This window comes from Leucopleurus acutus (genome assembly GCF_964270905.1).
Source record: "Leucopleurus acutus genome assembly, chromosome: 4".
NCBI classification, from domain to species: domain Eukaryota; kingdom Metazoa; phylum Chordata; class Mammalia; order Artiodactyla; family Delphinidae; genus Leucopleurus; species Leucopleurus acutus.
Window position 1 is genome coordinate 153,244,920 of NC_139146.1, and position 12,614 is coordinate 153,257,533.

Genomic DNA, 12,614 nt, shown 5'->3' on the forward strand with positions numbered 1-12,614 from the left:
ATGTATTTATACATGCAAAAATTAGCTAATATTTTCTCACAATTACTAGTACATTTTAAAAACAGTTACAGACACAAACTTAATAAAGCAAAATAATATAGAGAGCATTCTCAGTTCACTGAAAATAAACTGAGAAATAATTTTTCAACTACTTAAGAAATTATAAATATGTAAATAAGCAAGTATGTACATTATACAACCAATCACAAACAACACTTTAAAAAGGAATCAAATTGAGAGGTGCAGAATCTGTGGATTCTGTTTATAAAAATGAAAATGAAAACAACATACTTCAAAAATAATGTGATGCTTCTGACATTTCTTAGAAGAAACCTTCAAAGAAAGTTACTCCCACTCTAATAAAGAGAAAAAGCGGGCTTCCCTGGTGGCGCAGTGGTTGAGAGTCCGTCTGCCGATGCAGGGGACACGGGTTCGTGCCCCGGTCTGGGAGGATCCCACATGCCGCGGAGCGGCTGGGCCTGTGAGCCATGGCCGCTGAGCCTGCGCATCTGGAGCCTGTGCTCTGCAACGGGAGAGGCCACAACAGTGAGAGGCCCGCGTACCGCCAAAAAAAAAAAAAAAAAAAAGAGAGAAAAAGCTGGAAAATTGCCAACATCATAATTTCACCTGAGCATAGCATAGAGCTGGGGGTGCAAGGTCAACTGGTAAACTAATTTCTAATGAGGAATAAGGAATTATTTAGCCCTTGGCACGGCACGGGAGAAAGAGGTGGCCTACATGAAAAGCAGGTGGCACGAAATCAGCTAAAAGTTTTACAAGTTCTTACATGCTATGTGGAGGGCACCTTATCAGTTTGGAATGGCTGGGGTGAAGGGGGTGAGGCTCAGACACAGGAGGAGTTTCCACACTCAGAGTCCTTTAAGCACATAAGATGAAAGGCCAGCAGGAAATCGGAGACACCTACCCTGGTGCTGTGTGTAACGTGACCATCTGCTGTGGAGAGGAAGCCTTGTCCCCTTGCTGACGCTCTTGTACCCTAGAAGCCAAACATTAAGCTCCTAGGGCAGGGCAGCTATCTGTCTCGCCCCCAGAACAGGCAAGGACCCAATGTTTCAGGAGGAGTAAAAGCAGACCTTCTGTCTCTGAGGGAGGAGTAGCAAGTACCCAGCCCCAAGACAGGTAAATAAAGGAGAGAAGAAAGGATGCTCTGGTGCTGGGGGAGGGACAGGAAACCTGGTCCCATGGACCGTGTAAAGAAGAACTGTATGCCACTTACACTTAAAGGGACACTTTTTGTATTAAACTCTCATTTGTCTGATATTAGTAGAGCTGCTCCAGACTTCTTATTGTTGCTTTTGGAATAAATATCTTTTTCACCCTTTTATTTCACATTTGTATCTTTCAATTTGAAATGTTTCCTTTTAACAGTATATATTTGGATCCTTTTGAGTCCAGTCTGACGTATTCTGATAAGATTATTTAATCCATTTACCTTAACTGTATTATTACTATCATAGGAATTACATCTTCCTTTTTTTTTTTTTAAATAGGTCTCATGTCTTTTCTGTTCCCCTATTCTTCTTTACTGCTTACTTTTGAATTGGGTGACTATTTTCTAGGGTAACATTTCAATTCCTTTAATGATCTTTTCACTCTTTAGAAAATCGTTTTTGTAATTGTTGCTTTAGGGCTTACTAGGTACATCTTATTAAAACAACTTCAGATTTATACTAACTTAATTCTAGTGAGATACAGAAATGTTACTCCCATAAAGCTCTAATCACTCTTCCCTCATTTTGTACTGCTTTTTGTTATTTACTTTATGTAAATGTATGTCTTTTAAATAAACAGAACAGGAAGAACAATTATATATTTTTTCTGGTCCCCTTTGTTGGTTCCTGTGTAGCAGAGTTACCATGTTACCATTTCCTTATTCCAGTACAGCTTTGCTCCTATTCACCTCCTTTGTGCTTTTAGTGTCAAATATATTGCATAAGCATGTGTGACAGATCCTACAATACATTATATATAATGTGTATATATAACACATGTGCATATATACTTTTCAATAAATAATTTATATGTCAGTTAAAAGAAGACAGGAGACGATACAGGCATTTATAATATCTTTTTTAAGTGCATAATTGTCCATACTGGTGCTCTATATGTGTGTGAGTGTGTGTTTGTGTGTGTGTGTGTAGATCCAGATTACTGTCTGTTGTAACTTGATTTCAGCCTCAAGAAATTTGTTTAGCATTCTTGTAGGTAGGTCTGCTATCAAGAACTTCTCTCAATTTTTGTTTATTTTAGAATGTCTTTATTTCACCTTTATTTTTGAAAGAAAGTTTTGCCAGGTATAAGATTCTTGAGAGAAGGTTTTTTTTTTTCTTTTAGCAATTTGAACATGTCATCCCACTAACTTCCAGCCTTCATTTTTCCTGATGAGAAATCTGCTGTAATTCTTAATGAGATTCTCATGTGTGTGACATGTTATTCTCTTGCTGCTTTCAAAATTGACTATTTTTTGTCTTTCAGTATTTTTACTATGACATGCCTGGGTTTAGATCTCTTTTTATTTAAACAACTTGGTCATTATAGAACTTCTTTGATGTGTAGATTATTGCTTTTATTACATTTGCATGTGTTCAGCTATTATCATTTTAAATAACATTTTCCCTCGTCCTCTGCCATGCTCATTTTATATATATTGGTATGATTAATAGTGTCATATCCTTCTCTGACTCTTCATGCAATCGTTTTATTCTCTTTAGCTCTTTTCTTTGAATGGCATATTCTTTATCCATTTGTCTTCAAGTTGGTTGAGTCTTTCTTCCATCAGTTCAAATCTAATATTGAACCACTCTAGCAAATTTTTATTTTCTTTTATTATAATTCTCAACTCCAGGATTTTTGTTTATTTTCAATCAATTCTAGTTTTTAATTTATATTCTGTATTTGACAAAATATTGTCATCATAACTTCCTTTACTCATCAAGAATCATTTCTATTCTTTCTTTGACCGTATTTATAGTGGCTGCTTTGAAGACTTGCCTATTAAATGCAATTACTGGACCATCTACTGAGCAGTTTCTGGTGTCTGCTTTTTTCCTTTTGTATGAGACACACTTTCTCGGTTCTGTGGTTTTGCTGTAGCTTTTGTTGAAGACAACACATTTTCGATAACATATCAACTCTAGATATTCTGTCTTCCTCCCTGGGCTTGTTGTTGTCCTTGTTTACTGTTACATTGTTTACTTACTTAGCTGGACTATTGTAGTAAAATGTAGATTGCCCACAGTGTGAAGACTGACATTGCTCCTCAGAGACCACAACACTGAGCACGTGCAAAATGACTCTGTGATGACGTTGTTTTAGCAGAGTTAGTTCTGAGTGTTTCTGTGCCTGATGTCTCTGTTAAGCTGTCTGTCTCCGTTGGCATCACACTGAGCTGTTAGGCTCCATGAATTGCTGTCTGAATTTGTTATTGTTTTCAACAATGTCCTGGGAGACAAGTTGCTCCAGTCTGCTCCTGTTAAATTCAGTTTCCTATTCAGGGATAGTTTTGAGGCCTGCCTTAGGGGTTTGTTATGATCTGGTTTTCTTTAGCATCTCTTCCTGGTTATCTCTGAAAAATTAGCTGACCTGTGATGTAGCTTGTTACCCATATGGGGCTACCAGCTTCCTCTTATTTGGTTACCACTAAAATCTCTACTGTTTTTTAAAAAGCCTTTTAGTTTAAGTTCCTTTACACTGTGGAAATAAAGTCAGAATTTTATGAGAATAGGTCTGCTGCTCTCTGTTCTTATGATCTGTCTTTCCCCTATTCTTTTTTTTTTTTTTTTTTTTGCGGTACGCGGGCCTCTCACTGTTGTGGCCTCTCCCGTTGCGGAGCACAGGCTCCGGACGCGCAGGCTCAGCGGCCATGGCTCACGGGCCCAGCCGCTCCGCAGCATGTGGGATCTTCCCGGACCGGGGCACAAACCCGTGTCCCCTGCATCGGCAGGCGGACTCTCAACCACTGCGCCACCAGGGAAGCCCCTTCCCCTATTCTTATGATCTGCAGAATATCTGAGCCACAGATATTTTGGTACTGGAAATAGTTGCTCCCCACTCTTGGAGTGACTCCAGCTTTGTGAGCAGGGCAGTGGGTGGGAAATGGTACTTCCCTGTTCTTTTAGATCCTGGGACTTTCTTAAATTGTCTACATTAAATGACATGATGTAGTATCCCATTAGCTTTCTGATCACCTGAGCATCACATGAGCAGTTTTCTTCACATCCATTCATCTCCAGTCATACTGTCTTTTCCTTTGAAAGACCACTCCTGACACTTGCTGGTCCTTCTACCTGGAGTACTTATTCCCCAGACATTCATACGAATTGTCTCTTCACATTCTTCAGATGGCTGCTTGCCAGTGAGCTTTTCTGAATACCCTATTTAAAACTTCCAGAATTTCCAGAATATGGCTATCACGTTTGCTGATATTCATTTCCATAATTGAATTGATATCTAACATGCTATACAGTTTATTTTCTGTTTATTATCTATGTAACCCTATCTGACACATCCACATTATGCAACCAAATGAGAGCAAGGAGAGCAAACCAAAAAGGCCTTGTATGTGGTAGGCACATATTAGGCAGTAAATAAACATATGGGGGATGATTGGATCACTATTTTAATTGGACTCAAACTAGTTTTTGGTCTCTATAGAGCATATGTTTAACTTCCTGAGAATCTCAAATCATTCTGGCAAAAATGTTTGCCTTGAATGTTATTAAACTGTGATAACTGAAAGTAACACTATTCAGGCAGGTGTTTTCTATTTAATATCCTCTAATTCTCTAAAGTATTAGAGTTAATAGACGTAATGAACATTTGGATAGATGATGTCTTTTAAACATTTGCCATCTCAAATTAAATGTAATTTGTTATGTAAACATGATGTTACGTTAAAGATTAATCCCTTACATATATAATTGAACTCTAAATTAATATACATTATATTTTAGTTGTTTATAGAGGCAGATTGTCCATTTTATATTAGCCTTATCCCAAGAAGCATGTTTATGTGAAATAAATAAAAGATGTTACATCTATAGTATCCCCCCAAAATATCAGTGTATTTGGGGATAATCTGTATTTATGTTTTGAGATTAATTCATCAAATCAGAAGTATACCATTCATTGCTGAAAATATCTACAACTTTATTTAAATATCTCTTACCTGTGTGATGAATTTATGCTTTTACCCCAACATCCAACATGAAATAATGTGCCTTTGATTTATCTTATTCGTATGTATTGTGCATAAATTTTTCACTGTGTTATCCAACTATATTCAACCTCTCCTTCCATTATTAGCTCAGTTTCTAATTTCGTTAATATTAGTTATAATTATTTGGACTACGTACCACCATCCTAAAAAGTTACACTGTTTAAAGAAAATTATAATAGAAAAATAAATACATGTACTTACTATACTTGAAATGCTGAAGTATGTTATTTAGAAATTGTGTTTTTGAATTCTTTCAGAAAATGTCTAGGCTCAATTTTTGTTCTTTAAAATATTTACTGCTTTAAACCCTCCTAGGATTTTTTTTTCATAAGATCTATTATTACTATGTATTCTTTTAACTTGTAAAAACTGTCAAATTATGCTTAATAGTCCAAGTCTAGAAGAAATACACATAACACAAGGGGCTATGGGAAAACAGTCTCCATCAGGCATTCTGTTGACCCTGGATGTTGAATGGCCAGCAGTTTGCTATAACTTAGATATTTAAATTTCTTAGCACTTTATAGTTTGTGGGTATGTATTAATAGTTTGTATTAATAAAGAAATTCTTTGTTTAACAGACTCCTAAAAAAAAAAAAGGTTTACAAGGTAAATTGTAGGCCAATAAGTTTACTAGAGAGAATCAGAGAAAGGCACAGCTAAGAAGAGCCCTCCTGGGTTCAGAGCAAATCACAAAGATGGACATCAGAAACTGCCTCTGCAAAAAACCCTGAATGTAATTTGAGAAGACTTTTGAGCAAGTTGCCCTCAGGGTTTGTTGAAACAATAGAGGATGCAGGGAGGGGGAAGGGTAAGCTGGGACAAAGTGAGAGAGTGGCATAGACATATATACACTACCAAACGTAAAATAGCTAGTGGGAAACAGTCGCATAGCACAGGGAGATCAGCTCGTGCCTGTGACCATCTAGGGATAGGGAGGGTGGGAGGGAGGGAGATGCAAGAGGGAAGAGAGATATATATGTATAACTGATTCACTTTGTTATAAAGCACAAACTAACACACCATTGTAAAGCAATTATACTCCAATAAAGATGTTAAAAAAAAAAATAGTGAATTCAGCCAGCAATTAGTAGACCCTAATAGCCTGGTGTGATACAATGGAGACAGACAGATTAACACAGAGATTAGACAAAGAAATAGTCTAAGAGAGCCCTGCTGAAACCAGTGTCATTCAAGGATGATTGTGGAAATGCTAAAGGCTACATCCTCTGTGTAGTAGTATCAAAGGCTTTAACTTGTGTGGGTTTCACTTTAATAGTTCAGTAAAGTCATAAATGAATAAACAAGCAAAATACAATAAGTTCTGTTGAGGGTATATGTATTTGTTACAATATATTACCTAAAATACCTTGCTTTTAAAAACAACAAAAAATTGTACATACAAAGAAAAATGAAAATGTGATACGAAGGGAGGGACAAACAAGCAACTGAAAATGTTTCTGAGTGGCCCCAACTGTTGCACTGAACAGGCAAAGAGTTCAAGGTAGCCATTATAAATATGATTAAAGAGCTAAGGGAAACTGTGCTTTAAAAAAATCAAAGGAAAAGATAGTGACAATGTCCTTTCAAAGACAGAATGTCAATAAAGAGAGAAATTTTTTAAAAAAGCTGAATTTCTGGAGTTGAAAAGTACAGTAACTAAAAATCATTCACCGAAAGTAGATTCATAATGATTATGCAATGCTAAGAATGAGGCAAAAGAAAATAAAGACAGATGAACAGTCTAAGATAAGCATGGAGCACCACTAAAGACATCAAAATACGCGCAGTGGCATTAACTGAAGAAACGAAAAAAACGAAGAAATAAGAGTTGAATATTCCCAAATTTGATGGAAGACATTAATCTACACATCTAAGAAGGTCAGTGAAATCCGAATAGTACAAATGCAAAGATATCCACATGCAGGCATGACACAGTAAAAGTTTTGAAAGCCAGTAACAAAGCGACACACTTTGAAACAAAAAGAAGAAAATGATATGTTACTTATGGGAACACCAGTGAGATTAAGAGTGATGCATTATCACAAACAATGGAGGCCGTGAGGCAGGAGATAGATGGGCTCCAGGCTAGGCATTTAAAACTGGCCTCCTGTTCACACCTCCTGGGGTGAGAAGAAGATGGGTTCCGTGCTGGACATTCGTGACCAGCCCCCTGTTTACATTTCCTGAAGCAAGAGACAAACAGGCCTCAGGATTATATATTTATGGCTGGACTCCTGTCTATATTTCAAGATCTGCACCTGGGTATAAAAAACAGCAACAGAAATAGGATAAATAACCAGACATTGGACACTTTTATGGCAGGGACAGAGAGGGGCTAAACACTGTTAAAAGATCAAGAAGTCATACATTTCCCATCTTGGGGCAAGAGAAACATTGCACACGTGCAGAAAGCCTCCTTGGGGGCCAAAAAGGAGGAGACACCACCCCGTAATATGTGATGCTAAGGCCGTCCCATATGCCTCTGGGCTATAATCCGTCTTCTCTCTGGGTGTGTATCTCTGCCTTGCTCTGTCTCAACAAAACAAAGTGTTTCTCTGTGTGCTCTCCCACTTGTTGTTGTGCTATGTCTCTAATAAACTTTGTACCTGTAAATAAAGTGAGAAGAAATACTTTTCCCAGCATGGAGGAGAGTAATCAAGGCAGTGTGGTACTGTTGGAGAGAAAGACATAAATCACTGTAACAGAACAGAGAAACTAGAATTAATTTTGACAAAGGGGCAGAGCAACTTAATTTCAACAGGTGGTGCTGGAGCAATTGGACAACTATAGGCAAAATAAACCTTGACCTTGATATGACACCTTATACAAAAGTAACTCAAAATGGACAATGGATCAAATATAAAACATAATACTAAAAACATAAGACATTTAGGAAAGCTTAAGAGAAAATATGTGGGGCAAAGAGTCTTACACTTGACATCAAAAGTATGATCCATAAAAGGAAAAATAGATAAATTGAAACGATCAAAATTAAAACTTTGTTCTGTAAAAAACCCTAAGATAAAAAAGCAAGTTATAGACTGGGAGAAAACATTTGCAAATCCTATATCTGACAGAGGACTTATGTGTAGAATGTGTGAAGAATTCTTAAAGCTCAGTATTAATAAAACAAACAATTTAGCTAGAAAACAAGCAGAAAACATGAACAGATATTTCACTGAAGAGAATACGCAGATGACAAATAAGCCTATGGAAAGATCTTCAACATCACTAGCGTTTAGAAAAATAGAAATTAAAATCATAATATCACTACACAGCTATCGGAATGGCTAAATTAAAAGATAGTGATAACCCCAAAAGCTAGTAAGGATTTGTCAAAATTAAATGACTCATACATTGCTGGTTTGAACGTGAAATTGTACAGTAAGTCAGGAAAAGGATTTGACAGTTTATTTTAAAACTAAAAATGATCATAACAAATTACCCGGGAATTGTACTCTTGGGCATTTATCCCAGAAAACTGAAAGCTTTTTACACCTATACATGAAAGTTCATAGCAGCTTTATTTATAATTGCCCAAAACAGAAAACTTTAATATTCTTCAATGGATGAATGATTTAACAAACTGTGGCAGAATATTCCTCAGCGATAAAAAGGATCAAACTACTGATACGCCCAACTTGAGTGGCCTTCAAGAAACTAAGCTGAGTGAAAAAAGCCAATCACAAACACATATTTCATGATTTCATTTATACGACATTTGTTAAATAATATAATTGTAGAGATGATGATGAATCTTGATGGCCATGGTGTAACAGGGAAGAACAAATCTGACTCCATATTGGATCTGTGTCCTTTACTTTAACCTATGTCCAACATACAGCCACAAGCCACATGTGGTCATTGGACACTTGAAATGTGGCTAGTATGACTGAGGAATAGAATTTGTAATTTAATATATTTAATTAATTTAAATCTCAGTTTCAATTACATGTGTCTAGTGTCTACACATTTGACAGAAATAGTTCTTCAAAGTTCTAGTGTGAAAACCATTAACTTAGTGGAAACGATCCTTTTATTGCAACACATAGGATATATGTCTTCTCATTTACATTCTTATTCATACCGCTTTTTATCTGTGTAATCCTGATTGGTCCATTGTCTCTTTGGAATGGTTTACTTATCTTTAAAAGGAAAGAATTAGAACACTTTAAAGCCCCATGTATCTGTATATTACCTCACCTCCCACTGCTACTGTTTTATTTAAAATATTTATGTCTGCCTCTACTGCCTGGTGTACCATTTTCCACGTATCAGTTGGTTCATATTGATAACACAAATCAGATTGAAGCCCAAGGGACAAGAGAATGGGGCTCCCTTGTGGTGTGGAAGTTGTGCTGTGTTAGAAATGGTGCTTTTCTAAACCAATTCGTGGGATCACAGAGGTGTGAATGCACTTTCTCTCTCAGAGCCTCCATCTTCTGAGAGAGCTGACAGGCTGTGGGTGGCAGCAAGCTGTCAGACAAGACAGATTTGCAGTGCATTCCTCAAGTGATGGGATTATAGAGAGAAAAACATTAAAAACTCAAGTCAGTGTCAACACTGTAGTTCTTTCCAACTAGAGGAGGAATTGCCTAGCATTCCCTGTTTTGCAGGAAATTTAATTTAATGAAGTAACAACATCCTTTGGTTGCAGAGATTAGAGCAGTGTTTATTTGATCTGGCAGGATGTCTGCTTTACTGAGAAAGTTTCTTGGGATTTAGTTCAATTACATTAATAAATGTGTGCTTTCTGAATCAGATACCATGCACCACCAGGAAACAAAGATGAATGAGACACTGCTGTTGTCGTAAGAAGTTTCCAATTCAGTGAGGACTAACCAACCAAATAAAACAAATATTTTTAGTTGTTGTTTGGCAACTTTTTATCTTTCTCAGTGCAATCATTTGCATCTGTGCGTTGCTGCATTGCTAGTTTGGAGCTAGCCAAGAAGGTGTTGTATGAGTGTAATGTCACTGTGTTTTATACAGCAACATAGCTTTCCCCAAATTGATAAATATTTGCTTTAGGAATAAATGGGCATGGCACGTTAGCAACTTGACATTTTTAGTAGAAGAGGTCTGTGTGTCCATAGCTACACTGATCTTCTAATCTTCAAATTCTGCTTCTTCTATGCTAATTTTACTCCTTGGTTCACCCATTTATGAAATATTTATTAAGTACCAAGTATTGCTAGGCTCTGCTCTAGGTATTGGTTATATAGGAGCAAAACAAGCAAAGACTGTTCTTGAAACGGGGCTTACTTCCTTTTTTTTTTTTTTTAAAGAAGATGTTGGAGGTAGGAGTTTATTAATTAATTAATTAATTTATGCTGTGTTGGGTCTTCGTTTCTGTGCGAGGGCTTTCTCTAGTTGTGGCAAGCAGGAGCCACTCTTCATCGTGGTGCGCGGGCCTCTCACTATCGCAGCATCTCTTGTTGCGGAGCACAGGCTCCAGACGCGCAGGCTCAGTAGTTGTGGCTCACGGGCCTAGTTGCTCCGCGGCATGTGGGATCCTCCCAGACCAGGACTCAAACCTGTGTCCTCTGCATTAGCAGGCAGATTTTCAACCACTGCACCACCAGGGAAGCCCGGGGCTTACTTTCTAGTCGGGGGAGAGGCAAGGAACCAGGAGAACAAAATTCTTCTCTCCTAAGTCTTTGACTCCTTGTCCTGTGCCCACTGCTATTCTTGGTGATTTCAAAAGCTGTGTTTTGGCCAATTCCCATTTCTGTTTTCTGTGCTTTGTTATCCCTTTCCAGGTGATTCTATCATCCCTCCCTTTTAATCGCTGCAGCTCTCAATAACGGTGTACAGGACTTTCTGGGGGAAAGAAATGTCACATGTACACAAACATAGTGATGTTAAGTTAAAACCTAGTTAGAGAGGAGGCATGAAGTTTCATAGGCCTAGCCTGGGGACTTTTATCCAGTTACCAAGGCTGAAACTCTGTCCCCCTGAAACTGAGTTCCTCTGCTGAGTTTATGATTAGTCTCTCTATCCAAAACTTTACTCCCTTTCTTTTCCTGAGCCTGTTCCCCTCAAGATTGAGGACTATCAAAAAAGGAGGATTGAACCTGTGTACAAGCCCCTGTGTCCCTGCGCTTTGAAGTAAAAGCCTTTTGCTTTAGTCTCCCAGGCCTCCCCTGAGTCTCTAAAGGCTGCTCCAGAGTTATTGATTAGGAATGTGAAGATGTAGAAACAAAGAATAGCTGTTGGGCTGGGAAACTGGTGACAATTTAAACTATAAACCAGCCACATAGCAGCATCGCTGAACTCCCAGTTCCCTGAAAGATACAGATAAAGGCCTGGCACACATTCCTAAGTTGTTTTCACAGGAAGCAGACCCACCAGATGAACGCTGCTGACCACAAGCACATAGGCCCTATTCTGATTGAAACCAGAAGGTTGATGATGCTTGAAACCTCACCTTGATGCCAACCAACCTGAGAACTGTGCACGAGCTGAGCATACACCCTGCCACCCCCTCCTTCACACTGCCGTTAAAACCCCTTCCCCGAAAGCCACTGGGGAGTTGGGGTCTTCTGAACATGAACTGCCCATTCTCCTTGTCTGGCACCTGCAATAAATGCTGCACTTTCCTTCACCACAACCCAGTGTCAGTCGATTGGCTTTCTTACACGTGGGTCAGTGGACCCAAGTGTGGTTTGCTAACAAAGCCCTTTTTGTTAACCTGGTCACGTTGCCCTCAATGCAACTCAGAGCCACTGAGCATCTTCTAAGTGCCAATTTCATATCCGAGTTCATTAAAATCATTAGACAATAGTATGACTTTCCACTCTTTACTTAATTTTTACAAATTACAGCACAAATGAGTCATTACAAATAATTTGATCACATATGGCAGGTTTGAAAATCTTATTTTTAACGAGTTTCCTTTAAAATGTTGAGCAGTAAACCTAGGCCATGTGATTGCCTAAGAGACTGTGAGCCAGACACCCAGAGACATGTGAATATGAGACTTGTTGTAACTCTACAGCTCTGACTTCAAGAACACACTTGTGCTGTAATAGAGAAGAAGCTCTGTATTCTATTACAAGTTATTCATTGAAAGGATGTTGCCTATATGCTTAAATTATACATAATGTCCCATCTCTGGGAACCCTGACTCCCAGGTAATGACCATTAAGCTAAAACACCTTAGTTTAGCTCACAGGAGACATCCCGACCAGGCTCACCTGTGAATGACTGCAGGCAGGAAGAAACTAACACATCCCCTCCGGAGGCTGGTGGGAACCAGGAAATGTTTGACTTTCCTCCCTCCCCTTTTAGTATAAAAGGAGCCTGAATTCTAACTCAGGGAAGACGGTTCTTTGGGACATGAATCCACTATCTTTTCAGTCTGCCACTT